General features: G+C 51.4%; 1 pseudogene across 1 annotated transcript; it reads right to left on the bottom strand.

The window, feature by feature from the left end:
• Positions 1–6,095: 6,095 nt before the first annotated feature.
• Positions 6,096–13,714, bottom strand: LOC146396320 (cyclin-dependent kinase 20-like; annotated as a pseudogene). The gene is made up of 8 exons (XR_014826497.1): positions 13,606–13,714; positions 13,123–13,236; positions 10,663–10,838; positions 10,282–10,417; positions 10,024–10,086; positions 9,197–9,315; positions 8,703–8,863; positions 6,096–7,338 (listed from the first exon to the last, which is right to left on the bottom strand). The product of XR_014826497.1 is annotated as a cyclin-dependent kinase 20-like (transcript).
• Positions 13,715–16,051: the final 2,337 nt, after the last annotated feature.

Below are 16,051 nucleotides of genomic sequence, written 5' to 3'. Positions count from 1 at the left end.
AAGAATTAATAAATTTTACAGTTCACATTTCAAAGACTACAAAGAGGTCCAGTGAAAAGTTGGCCTCTTATTCTGTCCACAATCCTTCTAGTCCCTCTATCAGGTAACCACAATCATGAAATTTTTCAGTAGTTTTTCCAGACATATTATGTATGATGCATAAATAAGTATTATTTATATTATTTTCCTTTTACACAGCTAGTGGCACTCTCTATGCTCTATTTTTCATCTTGCCTTTTTTTTTGACCGTGCACACAGTGTACGGAGCTTCCCTGGCCAGGGATCAAATCCAGGCCATGGCAACAACCTAATCCACTGCAGTGCAAATGCCTGATCCTTAACATGCTGTGTCACAAAAGAACTCCTCATCTTACCTTTTTTAACTTAATAATATATCTTAGACATCTTTCTATTACTATACATTAAAAAGCATCCTGGGGAGTTCCTGTTCTTGCTCAGCAGTAACAAACCCAACTAGTATCCATGAGGACTCCGGTTTGATCCCTGGCCTGGTTCAGTGGGTCAAGGGTCCAGCGTTGCTGTGACTGTGGCATAGGGAACTTCTATATGACGTGGCTGCAGTCCTAAAAAAAAAAAAAAAAAAAAAAAAAGCATGCCTGTTCATTTTTGAGGTAGTATGGTTTTCTATTTGATAGGTGGATCAAAATTTAGACAGTCTCTTATGGATGGACATCTATGGTGCTTCCAATCTTTTGCTATTTAAACTATGATTCAATGAATAACTTTGTCATGTCATTTTTTTTTTTTTCTTTTTCTGGAGCTACTCCCATGGCTTATGGAGGTTCCCAGGCTAGGGGTCTAATCTGATCTGTAGCCACTGGCCTATGCCAGAGTCACAGCAACACCAGATCAAAGCTGCATCTATGACCTATATGACAGCTCATGGCAATGCCAGATCCTTAACCCACTAAACGAGGGCAGGGATCAAACCCACAACTTCACGGTTCCTAGTGGTATTCATTTCCACTGTGCCTTGACAGGAACTCCCTGATCTCCATCAGAGCATCAGAGCCCATTAGCAGGTGGCTTCAATGGAGTAAATTTAGGCACTGGCTTAAAGCATGTGGCAGAGATGCCAAGGTGGTGGAATGGAACTGCTAGCTCAGCGAGGGCACACAGGCCCTGTTCCCACACACTGCTCTCTGTAGAAGTATTAAGAAGAGGCTCAGGGTGGCCCTGGTAAGGGGTCAGAGATCCATGTCTCCCCCTCCCTCAAGCCCACACCTGCATCCTCCAACTTTGTGGCCTTTCTGGCTGGTCCACCCTGGATTCTAGAGCCTACACAGCTTCAGTGGAAACCCTCCGGAGCTTTCTTATGGTCCAGACCCTCTGAGGATGCCATCCACATATGGGGCTCTCCAAGCTCTGGCAGAAATAACCACCATCCTCTCTGAGCCCAGGACCCACTTCCACAGCCCTCACTCATCCAAGACCAAAGTTTCTCTCAGCCTTTAATAAGTTTTTTTTTGGCTGGTAAGAATGTGAAGTTGAGGAGTTCCCGTCCTGGTGGCAGCAGAAACAAATCCGACTAGGAACCATGAGGTTGTGGGTTCAATCCCTGGCCTTGTTCAGTGGGCTAAGGATCCAGTGTTGCTGTGACCTGTGGTGTAGGCCACAGATGCACCTCAGATCCCTTGTTGCTGTGGCTGTGATGTAGGCCAGTGGCTACAGCTCCGATTCAACCCCTAGCCTGGGTACCTTCATATGCCATGGGTGTGGCCCTAAAAAGACAAAAGACAAATAAATAAAATAAAATCATAATTACAGAATTCAGGCAAGGGTCTGATCATGTAAAGTTACATAATCATGCATTGATTGATTGATTGATTGATTGATTTTGCTTTTCATGGCCACACCTGGGGCATATGGAAGCTCCCAGGCTAGGGGTCAAATCGGAGCTGCAGCTCCTTCCCTACACTACAGCCACAGCCACACCAGATCTGAGCCATGTCTGTGACCCACACCACAGCTCACGGCAATGCTGGATCCTTAACCTTCTGAATGGGGCCAGAGAGCAAACCCACATCCTCATGGATACTAGTCTGGTTTGTTACCACTGAGCTACAACAGGAACTCCAATATAATACTGTATTTTAAAAATTTATTTTACTTTATCTTATTTCATTTTGGTCCTTTTAGGGCCATACTCACAGGAATACAGAAGTTCCCAGGGTAGGGTTCGCATCCGAGCTGTAGGTGCCAGCCTATACCACAACCACAGCAACACCACATCCGAGTTGCATCTGCAACCTATGCCACAGCTCACTGCAACTTGGGATGAACCCACTGAGCAAGACCAGGGATTGAACCAGGGTCCTCGTGGAGACTAGTTAGGTTCATTACCATTGAGCTGGAAGGAAGGGAACTCCAATAATGTATTTTAAAAGTAAATAAATTCATTCACTGCAAGTACATTAAATGTCAGGCCGTCCACTGGGTGTCTACAGTGATTATACACACAGTGATGAAAGAGACAAACATTCAGCTCCTAGGAAAAAGTTTAGAGGGGAGAAGAACTGACATGACACAAAGATCCTATAAATCATTTAGTTGCAGGTGTGCTGAGCACACCTGTAGCTTGGGGGGAAGTGCTACTCAAATTAAAGCACTCAACAGGCACTTGGTGCAGCCAGTATGGGAGTTCGACCCAGTGAGCCTGAAGAAGGTGCCACTCATGGGGAAATCATGGCCTTCCAGGAAAACTCCAGAAGGGAAATTCCAGAATATTCCAAAAGACGTGGGATCATTAAGCCAAACAAAGGGGTTTATCTTGTTTACAGGTACCCAGAACAGGCCAACCCCCAGGAGCTCCAGATGCAGGGGCAGCCAGAGGGGCAGGAGACTTTCAGAGCAATCCCTCCAAAGGCCACCGAGGTTATGACTTTAGGGACCACACATATCCTCTGCCAAGTACGTATTCAGGGCCACCCAACTCCCCCTCCCAGATTTGGGAAACTGAAGTCCAGAGGGTTGGACTGGCATGGTCACACCAGGACCATGAACCATGCCCTGCCTGTCGCTTGGGACAGGAAGCGCTACCTTGTCCAGCTGGGTGGCTCAGAGAAGGTCTCAGGCCTCCAGAAACGAGAAAACGTGAAGCAACTCATGCAAACCCAAATGGCCCCTGCCGCCCTAGGTGCTCTGGCCAGGCCACGCCTTCCCGGTGTTTCCACCCCACAGGCCATACCCTGCTCCACCCTGCTTCCACCCCATAGGCTGAGCCCTTCCAGGTTGATCCTTGCCAGCATCCCCTCTCAGGTCCCAAAGCTTGCCAAACCCACTTCTGTTTGGCCTTCCACTGGTCTCTGCCCTGCCCCTTGGCTCTCACATTGTCCCAACACTCGGCAGACCCTTGCCTCCTCCCTCACACTGACATTCATCCTCACTCTGACCTTTGCCCTTACCCAGACCACGCTGGACCTTCGGGTGTCCCTGAACCCAGCACCTTTTGAGCCCTTGCCCTGGTGCTGGCCCTTATGCAGAATTTGGTCCTTTTCCTCAGCCTCGCCCTAATCAAAACCCTTGATTTTATGAACATCAGACATCTACCCCACCCTTGTCCCTACCTGACTCAGGCACACTCTAACACACACTTCGCCCTAGCCCTGACTCCCACCTTCACAATGACCCTCAGCCTCCCTCCTGCCATGGCACTGGCCCTTGCCCAAAACCTGGTGCCTCCCTTGTCATGGCACCCACCCTGGCTCTTACCCCAGCCTTGGCCCTGATACCAGGACCTCACTCTGGACTTGGTTATGGCCCTGACCAAGATCAGATCAGAGTTAGTGTAAATGATAACAATGTAAATGTAATGTAAAAGCAAGTGTCATGATCAAGTTCAGTGTCAGAGCAGTCAGGGTGGCAGACAGTGATGAAGATCAGAATGAGGGTGAGGGTCCAGGGTAAAATTCTAGATCAGGTAGGGGGCAAGATAAGACAATGGTCAGGCTCATGGTGTCAGAATCAGGTTCGAGGATCAGTGTGAGGATCAGGTTGAGACTCCATCATCGGAGAGGATCCGTAAGAGGATGAGGTCAGGGTAAGGATTATGGTTGTCAGGATGAAAGAACGATTGAAAGTTGGATTCAGGTTGACAGTGAATGTCCAGTTCTGAATAGGATTCAGTCAAGGTGAGGGCGAGGTTGATATTCAGGATTAAGCATCAAAGCAGATTTAGAGTCAAGATCAACCATGAGGATAACTGCCAGGATCAGAGTGAAGGCCAAGGTCAATTAGAAGTCAAGGTGGGATTCCTTTCCTCTTGCTGCTGGAAAGAATCAAGTCCTCCTCCACCTCTCCCTCCCCACCACCAATTACACTGGCCCAATCTGCATAATCCAGGATACTCTTTCGATCTCAAATATGTACCCTTAATCACATGGCAAAGTCCCTTTTTTGTTTAAGGCAATATATTCATAGGTCAGGACATGGGCGTCTTTGGGGGGACATTATTGTGATTATCAGAGATGATCAGTTTGGTTTAGTCAAAAATCAGGTTCAAGGTTAAGGTTCAGTGTGATATGATGGGTCAAATGAAGGTGATCAGACTGAGGATGAACATTCACCATAAAAATGAAGGTCAATGTCAGTGTGAAGTTCAATTTCAGGATCAGGGTCTAGGTCAGCTTTAATGTCAGGATGGGATTAGGGTGTCAGTGATGAGGCTCTGTGTTTGGATGAAGACCCAGGTCAGGGTGAAATTGAGGTCCAGGTCAAAATCAGGATTAAGATTAGGGTTATGGTCAGGCTTGGGGTACAGATATTTCTTTCACCTTTGGCATAGTGTAGTTCAATACCAAGGCTCAAGTTCAAGGGCAGGGTAGGTTGGTATGATAGTCTTTGTCAAGGATACATTCTAGGAGCAGAGTTAAAGGTCATAATCAGATTGAGAACAGCAGTGGTTCATTCATGGTAATGTTCTGGGTCATGATCAGTGGGAGAGAACTTGTTGTTGTCAAGGTAAGTCAAGATCAGGGTTATAATGAACATCAAATGTGTCAATTAGAGGGTCAGTGTTAAGGTGAAGATGAGAGCCAAGTTCATACACAAGGTTAATTCTAGGTCAAGCAGGGTCAGAGTTTGAGTGAGGCTGAGAGTCAATGCCAAGATTCAAGCCAAGTATAGGTGGGGAAGGAGTTGGCAAAGAATTGAGTGAGGGTGACTGTATGTCAGGGTCAGGGTGAGGTTTAGCGTAAGGCTCAAGGCCAAGGTGAGGGTCAATGTCAGGGTGGACTAAGGTTTAGGATCTTTGTGAGTGGAACTGGCCAGAGATCAGCAGTCAGGGTATGGGTACAGACTTCATTTATGTGGAGATGAGAGATAACTAGAAAGAGCTAAAGGTTAGACTCTACAGATGTGGCTGGTCCAACAGGCAGAGGCCAGATCCTTAAAATATCTTTGAAGACCTATGAGACACTCAGACTTTACCCTGTAAGCAACAACTGTGCTTTCCCTCTAAAAACCTGGAAGGCAGTGACTGTGGCAGCATTAGTTCTCTGTGAACTCTGTGCTCACAGGAGTTTATCCACATGGGAACAAAATGAATATTTTAAACTAAAAGATTGCTAAGAGTAAGTTTCTCCATTTGTCTGCTTTTACATACCTCTAAGCCAACACCACACTTCTTATTTGTTTTAGCCCTGAGTCTTGGGATATGATACGCTAAGTCCATTCATCATCTTTCTCCTTTTCTTTGGCTTCTGCCTCCTCCTCTTAACCCTTTCATTTCTGCATATATTTCAGAATTGACTTACCAAATTATTAAATTAGAAAAACAGGAGTTCCCATCGTGGCGCAGTGGTTAATGAATCCGACTAGGAACCATGAGGTTGCGGGTTCGGTCCCTGCCCTTGCTCAGTGGGTTAATGATCCGGCGTTGCCGTGAGCTGTGGTGTAGGTTGCAGACGCGGCTTGGATCCCACGTTGCTGTGGCTCTGGCATAAGCTGGTGGCTACAGCTCCGATTCAACCCCTAGCCTGGGAACCTCCATATGCCGCGGGAGCGGCCCAAGAAATAGCAACAACAACAACAAAACAACAAAAAGACAAAAGACAGAAAACAAGAGCCAGTTCAGACTGTATTGAGATTTACTGAGTTAACAAATGAGTTTCAGGAAGATCTGTCCTATTTGCCTGGTGTCTCTGATTAAGGAGGTGGCCCGTGTGGTCCTGGTTCATGCTTATCCTGAGGGTGATGTAACCAGATTAAGATGTGGAGGGTCACAGAGTTCACTTTATGGCTCAGGGGTTATTAACCTGACTAGGATCCATCAGGATGCAGGTTCAACCCCTGAGCTTGCTTGGAGGGTTGGGGATTCGGTCTTGCCATGAGCTGTGGTATAGGTTGCAGATGAGGCTTGGATCTGGTGTTGCTGTGGCTGTGGTGTAGGCTGGCAGCAGTAGCTGTGATTTGACCCCTCACCTGGGAATTTCCATATGCCACAGGTTCAGCCCTAAAAAAGAAAAAAAAGAAAAGATGTGGAGGTTCACTTATTGGGTCCCCAACTTGAGCCATCCCTGGCCTTGACTTCTGTCATCTCACCTTCAAGTGGGAGCTTCAAAACATGAAGCACCTAGAAAGTCCCCAAGACTAAGGTGGCCATGAATGGGGCTACTTTCCAAGTGACCAGAGACAAGCAAGGGCCAGGAGACCATGCTACCTCAGGCATGTCCCTCAACAGGAGCAGAAGAGGGGTACACATCAGGTAGGACTATTTGGGTTTTATCCTAAATCTCAGAATTGAACTAGTGCTTAATGTCTCTGAGAACAAAATCAAACCACACTTCCCTTCCCACTTGGGTTTCTGACATCTCACACTCAGTGCTCCCACAGATGGCTCTACCGAGGCCGTCCCTGACCAAGAAGGTGGCAGCTAGAGAAGCAGCACGGTGGCAGACACAGCAGCAGCACTCACTGCCTCCTTGGATGGACCTGTCAGCAGCACACAGATGGGAGCTGACAGCGCAGGCCGCAGGTGCCCTCTGCTGGGGCTGGATGTCCTCATCACCCAGCTGAGAGGAGGACCAGGTACAGCCTGTGGCTGAATCAGGACAGAGCTGGGGAACAAGAGGCCTGGGTGGTTCTGGTGGGGAGCACGCTGGCGGGGCCTGGCCCAGCATCTCAGCCCTCCAGGATGAAGGGCCAAATCAGCTCTGGGTTCAACAGCGACTCCTCCAGAGGCCAGTCCACATGGAAGTCATGGACGTGGGGAGACCCTGGGTGGGCCTTGGGGGTAGGTCCCCCTGGGCAGTGGGGAATCGGCAGCTCCGAGGGGTGGGCCGGCAGGGGAGCTGTGAAGAAGTACTGGTGCAGGAGGGCCTGAGGGCAGCAAGCAAGGGACAGCAAAAGGAAACCAGTCACCTCCCCATCCCAGCTTCAGCTCACTTCCCTTTGAGGGGGAGATGTCAACATTGCCCTGAAGAGGCTTTCCTCCCTCTGCTCATCAGTGCAGCTGACTCCAAGCCTCTGAGTGCTTGCTGCCCAAGCACTGCTCCAGGGACCCAGGATGCAGCAGCAAACAGAGCAAAGAGGAGTAGGGGAATAAATCATATAAAGTAGTAGGAGAAAGAGCACATTGGATGATGAGTGCTGTGGGGGGTGGACAGTGAGGAGGAAAGAGGAACAGCGGAAAGGCTGCAGACCTGAAGATGGGCAGGGGAAGCCCCCGGGAGGTGGTGCTTGAGAAGAGACCTGAAGGATGAATGAGTGAGGCCCAGGAACATGGAGGGGCCCCAGAGCAAGTGGAATGGGAGCTGCCAGGGTCACCAAGGGGATGGCCCCTAGTGTGTGATGCCTGAGGGCCACTAGGACCTGAGTTTCTCCTCTGAGAGGGAGCCACAGGAGGGCCCTGCAGGGGAGGGTGTGACAGCCTCCCTGGACAAGATCCCCCTCTCTGCCAGGGGAATGGGCAGGAGGGGAAGCATACAATGGGGGTGAGGACAGGGGGGTGACTTAGACTGGGGACAGCAGCAGGGAGCTGAGAAGGGGTCAGTTGGCCTCAGTACACTCTGAAGGCACTGCTGACATGGGAACTCACCAGGGTATGAGTGCCAAGGGCAAGGAGGGGAGGACAGGTACACCCAATAGAGGCTCTGATGCCATCCCTGCCATTGGCAGGTGGCCCTGCCCTCCTCCCCTGCCTTCCAGCCACAATCCACCTGTCCTGGGTTCTCCTCTCCAGGCCTCTGTTCATTATTTCTCTTGGGGAAACAGCTCCCTGTGCTTAAACTGATCCTTCTCCAGGAAGCCTTACGTGACCCCAAAGTCAGTTCCAACATCACTCCTCAGGGCTGTCACAGACTGGCTGTCCTGCCTCACCACAGGCTGGACACCCCACAGACACGAGCTGCGTCTGTCTGTTCACTCTGCACCAGGGCCCAGGACAATGCCTGGCGTGTGCCAGATGCTGAGTAAATACTTACTGAAGGAATAAAGGCATGAAGAGGTGAGTCACCAATAACTTGGAGATGTGCTCTTCTGCAATGTGGGCACACCCTTCTAACGGGCCACCCCTGGCTGCTGCAGCCCCTCTGGGGTCTGCTCAGGAGAGGCTCAGCTGCTCCACACCCTCCTGCCCTGGCTCTGGGGGTTCTGTCCCAGCCCATCACGGGTTCTGGGGGACCTCAAACTGCTGGGTCACATGAGCACGAATGAGGAGGCTCAGGGCACTGGGTGTTGCCTACCTGGGAGGCTGCAATGCGCTGGAGTGGAGGGTAGAGGAGGAACCTCCCCAGAAAGACCAAAGCCTGGGGAGAGGCATCCAGCAGCACCTCCTCCAAGGGCACGGGCACCTGCTCCTTGAAGGAGATCTTGTTGTAGTCATCTCCTGGAGAAGAAGCAGGCCCGTCAGGGCTGGCCCCTGCCCTGCTGAGCCCCTGCTTGCACCAGGTCACTCTGTCATCATGCACTCAATCAGTCTTTCAGTCCTTCTTCTACTTCATGGGAGCCCACTCTGTGCCCAGCTGGGTAAGAGCTGTGTGAGTGCCAGGGACAGGTCGGAACAGACAGGGGATGGGATACGGATCAGCTCTCCTGCATCCAGAAGGGCAGGAGGAGCCCCTGAGCTGAGCCAGGACAGAGAATGGAAGGTCAGGGAGTTGTGGGGCCACCGGAGAGAAGGTGTGGGCCAGGGGAGTCACTAGTTCTTGGGGAGACAGAGGACACCTGTCCAGGTGTCAGACTTGAGGGCTGGGGGTGCCCAAGAGGCAAAGCACTCAGCAAAGCTGTTTGATGTCATTCTCCCCTGGGAAAAGGGGAGACCCATTCAACAGCTCCCCCAGGATCCAGCCCACGGCACTGCACATACAGAACACAAACATCTCAGAGACCTCAGCACAGCCACAGATCTCCCCGCACCAGCACTCACACCTGACACCAGGGTCAAAACACCCACAAAGTAGCTTAGAGGCTTCAGAGTGAAGAATACAGACCCCCAAGCCGGGAAAGACCTCAAGCCTAGAACACAGAGCTTATGCCCCTTCCTCTGCAGCTCTCAGGCCTCAACCCCTCAGCAGTTCTAAGTCCTCTCAGAGCCTCCCATTCTGGACATACACCCTGTCCTCCCATCCCAGGGAAGACCTCCAAAACGGCCCCCAAGTCTCACAGTTTCAGGCAGAAACAGACCATCCTACCCTAGAGAACTGTTCAGGGCCTTCCTATCCAGGGTCCCAGGCTCAGGGACACTGTGTCTCAGGGTGTCATTCCCTGCAGAGAGATGTTCCATGGCCAGACCACCTCCCCAACCTCCACCCAGAGACCTCCTCCTGGGACAGCCACTCCCATCCCACCTGATCCCCACCCAGCTCAAAATTCTCATGAAAAAGAACAGTGACCACAACTCCTCAGAGATACTCTCACCAAGGGAGACTCCCCCAGGGCACCCCTGTATGTTTAAGCTCACAGCAGGAAATCAGCCCCTAATAGCCTGGAGACCTCAATGCCCAGCGGGAACAGAACACTCGAGCACCCACACCCCACCACCTGCCCAGCCCACAGGAGGCTCACCACAGGTCGATACCCTGATTGTACTGGCGGGCACCATACAGGAGCTCAGGGGCTCGGTACCACCTGTGAGTGGATGGCAGGTGGTCAGAGCCAAGTCACCCGTCTGTCAAGAAGCTGCCTGCGCCAGAAGGTCACCCTGGCCCCCACACCAGCTCTTGGAACACTGTTTGGACAGAAGATCCAGAAGCATCTCTTCCCCAGGGGGAGGGTCGGGGCCTGGCCATTGCCTGGTCCTGCCTGGGAACTGGTCCTCCATACCTGGTGGCCACCTGGTGCATGTAGAGGCGGCAGCCATCTGGGGAAAAGGCCCCAGGCCAGGCCAAAGTCTGCTATCTTGAGCTGGCGTGAGGCGCTGATTAGCAAGTTGGCTGGTTTCAGGTCCTGAGGGCACAAAAAGAGGCAACAGTTCCCTGTGAGAACCCATGGGACCTCAGGATAAGAGAGCTGGGCAGGCTGAGCACCCGGGTCAGCCCAGGACCGCACCTCCTGCAGGGCTATACCCCTGGCCACTCACCCATGGTCCCTGACCCCTCTGTCCCCTCCTCAAGCATGCCCTACATCAAGGGCTGGCCTACCTCCAGCCAAGCCACCCCCAGGTCCCACCCCAGCCCATGCTGGAACTGACCCAATGCGCAATTGTTTTTGGCATGGCAGAAGGCAATGCCCTTGAGCAGCATCTGCAAATAGCTCTTGACCTGCACCTGGGCCAGTGGCCTCTGGGCATGGCGCAGCACCTCAGCCAGATCTGACAGCATGTACTCAAAGGCCAGCACAAAGCCTGCACTATGCGGGAACACAGCCTTCAACTGCACAACCTGTGGGGGAGGGGGGAGAGGCATCCCATCAGCCCCCAGACTCATGTGGCTCACACCCTCTGTGGAACTCTCGGCTCTTGCCCCAACAGAAGACCAGGCAGAAAAGGTGACAGGAGATCTGAGCTTAGAATCAGGGAGCTGGGTGCTCTCATGTGCTCCCCTCTCCCAACAGAAGGCAAGACCCTACTCTAATGCTCCAGTAAAGTGCAGGAGAAAGGACGTCTAAGAAAATCCACTTAGGGCAGTGTCTGGTCCCCCACCCAGCCTACGAACTGGAAAATCACCTGGAAACACACACACACACACACACACACACACACAGAGGTCACCTCCTGTTTCTTCTACAGCCATTAACTCCCAGAACCAAGAGAAGGCACTGGTGGTCACATCTCCCAGCGCTGGGACAGCAGGAGATATGTCACATATACTTCCTGAGGGCCCACAGGTCACAAGGGCCAGGCTGCACAGCAGTGAGCAGGAGCAAGAGCGAGGGGGTCCTGATGGGCTTTAAGGAGTTCGGGGGACAAATGATTGACAGGCATAAGAACAAATCTATTGGGTATCTTGATGAAGGTTCTGATGAAGACAGAAGAGATGGGCTGGGCTCACTTATGCAGGGATCTGGGAAGGAGTTCTGGGCAGGGGGACAGTGAGCACAGGGCTCCAGAGGCGAGAACAGGAAGGAGGCTGCTCTGTACTCCTGGAGCCTAGACGTACTTGTCAGGCAAGAGAAACTTAAGTGTTGAATGAATAGAAAAAGAGACTGGAGGAGTTTCCATCATGGTGCAGGGGAAAGGAATCCGACTAGGAAACATGAGGTTGCGGGTTTGATCCCTGGCCTTGCTTAGTGGGTTAAGGATCCGGTGTTGCCATGAGCTCTGGTGTAGGTCACAGAAGTGGCTTGGATCTGGCATTGCTGTGGTTGTGGTGTGGGCTGGCAGCTGTAGCTCTGATTAGACCCTTAGCCTGGGAACCTCCATATGCTGTGGGTGTGGCCCTAAAAGCCAAAAAAACAAAAAAGTGAAGGGCCATATTATTGCTTTTCTGATTTTGAGAGTAGGAGACAATCATTTTACAGATTGAAACAAACACACAACATTCAGATAATGCACAAACTGATAAAAAAAAATCACAAAAGAAAAATCCTATCACCTACTGTCAACCTCACAAGTATATTCCACCAGACTTTGCAACAGATATGGCACATACAGATATGTATGCACAGATGTATACAAAATACTTTTGCACAAAACCAGGATGACACATGCAGTTGTATAATATGGTTTTGGCACCCAATATAGCACGAACATCTCCAGAGGATAAGCAACAAGCCAGAGTATCACCCATTGTTGGGTGGGTGGACCTGCCCTTGGGATTCCCCAGGAAATTACACACATTCTCTACTCAGGACACGGTCAAGAGAGATGTGCACAGAGAGAATGAGGCTGGGCGGGTGCAGTGTCTCTCCTCCTGTACCCACAGCCCCTCCTGGGCCCATCACAGCACAAATGAGGCCAGGAGGGTCCTGCACCTCTGTCCATCTCCTTACTACTTTCACTTCAGTTCTCAAGAGCCAGGTCAGGGTCAGTGTTTGTCACCAGTGCCCAGCAGAGGGTAGAGCCTATGGGGGCCCCAAGGTTAAAATGTACTGATTCCCCAATCAGAGGAGAAAACTCAGAAGGACAATGTGGAGTTCCCATTATGGGTCAGCAGAAAGGAATCTAACTAGGATCCATGAGGTTGCAGGTTAGATCCCTGGCCTCACTCAGTGGGTTAAGGATCCGGTGTTGCTGTGAGTTGTGGTGTAGGTCAGAGACAGGGCTCAGATCCCACGTTGCTGTTGCTGTGGCTGTGGTAGGCCGGCAGCTACAGCTCTGATTAGACCCCTAGCCTGGGAACCGCCATATGCTGTGGGTGTGGCCCTAAAAAGACCAAAAAAAAAAAAAAAAAAAGAAGAAGAAAGACAATGTACATAAAGCTGCTAATCCAGCCTGCGGAACACAATGGGAGCTCAATGGGTGGCAATTATCCTTATTATTAGAATTCATTAAAAGTTTTGAGCAAAAAGGGATGTTAGTGAATAAATGAATAAGTACACAAAGAAATAAGTGGGTGAACAGAGAGGGAGTGAGTGAGGAATGAAATAACTGGGGGGGAATAAGGGTGAACAAGTGGACAGGAAAGGGAGTAGTGAGGGGTGAGGAAGCAAAAGACAGCAAGTCCCCAGGGTGGAAGTGAGTGGATAAGGGCAGGAACCCCAGCACAGGGCACCAGCCCTACTCACATACTGACTGTCCTCAATCTCCTGCAGGGCCTTGACCTCCCGCAGGGCCTGGTTGGGGATGCCATCCTCCAGCCGCCGTAGGGCCACCTTCTTGAGGGCCACGATCTCTCCAGTCTGTTTGGGACAGGACGCAGACACTGCTACCCCATCCCGGGCTGGGAAAAGGAATGGGATGCGAGGCTTGAGGCCCTCGTGAGAGTGGAACGCGCCCCCTACCCCATTCTGGAAGGAAATCAGGCCCAGGAGTCTTGGTACTGGGAAAACAGCTCAGAGGTAACCACACAGTGCTCACAGGGAACACTTGCCATCTAAAAGCACCGCTGGTAACTGGCCGCAACCTGGACGCACCCCACCCCACCCCCACCAAGGGGGCCAAAGAAATAGGCACATGCCACAAGAATCTGATGGGAGGCAGGAGCAATGGCCCAACATGGGTCGGAATATGGGGTAGATCTCCAACCGAAGGAAGGACTGGGTGCTCACCTCCACGTGCTTGGCCTTGAAAAAGTTGCCATGAGCGCCCTCCCCTATGCGGCCCAAGATGCAGTACTGCTCCATGGCCTTCTGCCTGGCACAGGTATGCTCCAAAGTCACAGCCCCTCCCACGCACAGGCAGCCAGCCCCTTCCCCATAAGCCTGCCCCGCCCTCTGCGCCCAGAGGCGGCCGCCTAGCAACGGCAGGGGCAGGAGCTCCGGACTGGGAGGCCGAGGGCAGCCAGGGAAGGCGGCCCTAGGCCCGTCAGCGCCTTCCCTTAGGCCCTCGCCATCACGGCTCAGGGCGCTTCACTCAAGGGGAGTCACGCGAGTTGCAGACTGGGCCAGCCTCAGGAACACTCACCGCCGCCCCTTCTCAAGCCTGCGCTGCCATCACGTGACCAGTGACGCCAGATCACGCAAGGGGAGGGGCCGCACTGCCCAGGGGCAAGGCCGGACAGCAGGTGGGGCGGGGCTGCGTAGGCGGGAGGGTGGAGCTGCTCAGCGGGCGGGGCTGGGAGCTGGCGCGGGGCTCAAGGTAACCGGGAGGGGCTGAAGGCGATGGGGGAGGGGCTGAAGGCGACGGGGGCGGGGCTGAAGGCGATGGGGTAGGGGGATGGGGGGGTGCCCTGCGGGGGGAGTGGGTGCCTGGCGGGGCCTGCCCCTCCCCCTCCCTGAGCAGGCTTAGAGGTGCCAGCCGCCACCTCTGAGAACACAGAGGTGTCATTTCCCACCTATGAGACACAGAGCCGATGGTGACTGAAGGGAGATGTCTCGGGTCTGTGTCCTGGCAGGAGGATCAACAGGCAATTTGTGGAGAAAGATTTTTAAAAATGCAAATTCTGACCCAGGAAGTCCATGTCTGTGGGCTTCTCCTGAGGGAACATTTGGAGGAATTTGCAGCTGAGTGATTTTTATGAAGTACGTACCAAAGATGTTGACAAAAAATACAAGCAGCTTTTAAACTTCTGAGAAAGTGCTCAGTCTCATACACAGTAAGGTAAATGCAAAACAATCTACAATTTTCCGCCTATCATTGGTTCAATATCTAACAATGCATTGGCCATGCTGTGGAAATATATATATATGGAGGTTCTCAGGCTAGGGGTCGAATGGCAACTATACCTGCCAGCTCACACCACAGCCACAGCAATGCAGGATCAAAGCCACATCTGAGACCTACAACACAGCTCATGGCAACGCTGGATCCTTAACCCACTGAACAAGCTCAAGGCTCAAACCTGTCTCCTCTTGGATGTTGTTCAGTGGACCCTGAGCCATGATTGGAACTCCTTTTTTTCTTTCTTTTTTCCTTTTTTTTTTTTGAGAGAGAGAGAAAGGGAGAATATGAACATGAGTGCATACCAAGGGAAAAAGAGTAAGAATGAGAATCTAACAGGATATAAACCTGGGTTTCAGGGAGTTCCCATTGTGGCACAGCAGAACCAAATCCAGCTAGTATCCATGAGGATTCGGGTTCTATCCTTGGCCTTGCTCACTGGGTGGAGGATCCAGTGTTGCCGAGAGCTGTGGTGTATGTCAAAGATATGGCTCAGATCTTGCGTCGCTGAATAGTGTCTGAGCGAGACAGACTGAGCGAGGTATTGAAGAGGCAAGAATGCTGAAGAAGCTTTGAAGTATGCTCATGGCAATGACCTAGGCTCATAGCAATGATCTTGGCTTTTAGGGAAGCAAAAGCTAGCACACTGGACCCTGAGGCCCAGTGATGCACCACCATGGCCTCTGATTTTATTTGCAATGTCTTGGGCACACAGTATGCAGGAGCGTTTTAGAACTGGCTGAGTCACTGGAAACAGAAATCAAGGAGGCAGTCACAGTACTCGATACTAGGAAGGGGAGGTGCCTTCCACCTTCCTCGGTCCTGTAGTATTGCTACTTCTCCTCTGCAGAGAAAACATAGCCTGAAGTGTGACAAGTTCTAGCAGGTGTGAGAAGGCTCCCCGCCTTCTTTAGCCCTCTGTGATTTGGAACTGCTCATTCTAGCCTTCACATGGAGTGTATGGTCTATATCAGGTTTTAGGATTTCATTATATTTTCTTGCCTTATTCTCAAATTATTTCTCTTTCCTTTATAATTATTTAAAAGTCCACCAGTTGGCTTCTCTAACCATTACAATTTGAGAGATGAGACCCTGTCTTCTCCCATAGGACTCAGCCTTACACTATCTCAGGGACCCGAGAGGCCAGGCCTCCTTCTCTATGCCTGGTTCACATCCTTCTGGTTGAATTCAAGCAGTGAGAGGACACATTTTCCTTTTGAAAAACAAAGTTGGCTGTGGACACACTCTGCAAGTGTACGTTTTCAACTTAGAGCTCTGTGCTCTTTGTTAAAAGCCCCCTTTGGGTTAATTATAAAGTGCCTAAATTATATTTGATTATTTCAGGAGAAAAATATGCACTAGGACAGTGTGTCTGTGCCTGCAAATCCACTGACT

Source organism: Sus scrofa, chromosome 14 (genome assembly GCF_054392235.1).
Source record: "Sus scrofa isolate SSC_HxYL_T2T_F1_AM1 chromosome 14, Sscrofa_HxYL_maternal_Yorkshire_Landrace_v2.0, whole genome shotgun sequence".
NCBI lineage: Eukaryota > Metazoa > Chordata > Mammalia > Artiodactyla > Suidae > Sus > Sus scrofa.
This window is presented reverse-complemented; position numbering and strand designations above follow the sequence as displayed.